Source organism: Lactuca sativa, chromosome 5, assembly GCF_002870075.4.
Source record: "Lactuca sativa cultivar Salinas chromosome 5, Lsat_Salinas_v11, whole genome shotgun sequence".
Taxonomy (NCBI): Eukaryota; Viridiplantae; Streptophyta; class Magnoliopsida; order Asterales; family Asteraceae; genus Lactuca; species Lactuca sativa.
The window spans coordinates 325,496,292-325,496,913 of record NC_056627.2 but is presented as its reverse complement, the minus strand read 5'-3'; the positions used below and the strand labels follow the sequence as shown (position 1 = coordinate 325,496,913).

At 46.5% G+C, this 622-nt stretch overlaps 1 non-coding gene across 1 annotated transcript; it reads right to left on the bottom strand.

Annotated features, from left to right (window-relative positions):
* Positions 1-203: 203 nt before the first annotated feature.
* Positions 204-310, bottom strand: LOC111878361 (small nucleolar RNA R71). Its single transcript, XR_002845712.2, has one exon. It is a non-coding gene; the product is annotated as a small nucleolar RNA R71 (small nucleolar RNA).
* Positions 311-622: the final 312 nt, after the last annotated feature.

Below are 622 nucleotides of genomic sequence, written 5' to 3'. Positions count from 1 at the left end.
ATCTAGATGAAGTCAACGACATTGCAGACTACTTCAATGTCCCAAATGTCAACAAAAACACAGTCTTGCTTAGGATGCTTCCCATCACTTTCAAAGGAGCTGCTAAGGAGTGGTTAAAAGCACTCCCACCGGGTACAATCACCACTTGGGCTCAAATGCGTGAGCAATTCCTGGACCAGTTTTGCCCGCCATCCAAGATAGCCAAACTCAAGAAGGCAATAGCCAACTTTGAGCAACAGCCGGGGGAGTCACTATACGAAGCATGGGAGTGGTACAAGGGCTTGCTCAGAAATTGCCCTCAACATGACCTAAATGTGCAGCAAGAGATGTCAATCTTTTATGATGGGGTCAATGTGATGACAAGACAAATCCTTGATTCTCAAGGACCTTTGACAAAGAAAAATCCAAGGGAGGTCAAGGAGCTAATTGAAGAATTCGCGAAGCATTCTCGCAAATACCACAACCCGAGGCAAGAAGGAATCAAAGGCGGAGGAGGGGCCCAAACTGAAGAAATAGCAGCGGTCATGGCCATGTTGAATAATATGGACCACAGGATAACACAAATGGACCAGTCGATACATGCCATAAGAGTGGGTTGCGAGAGATGCAGTGGTCCACACTT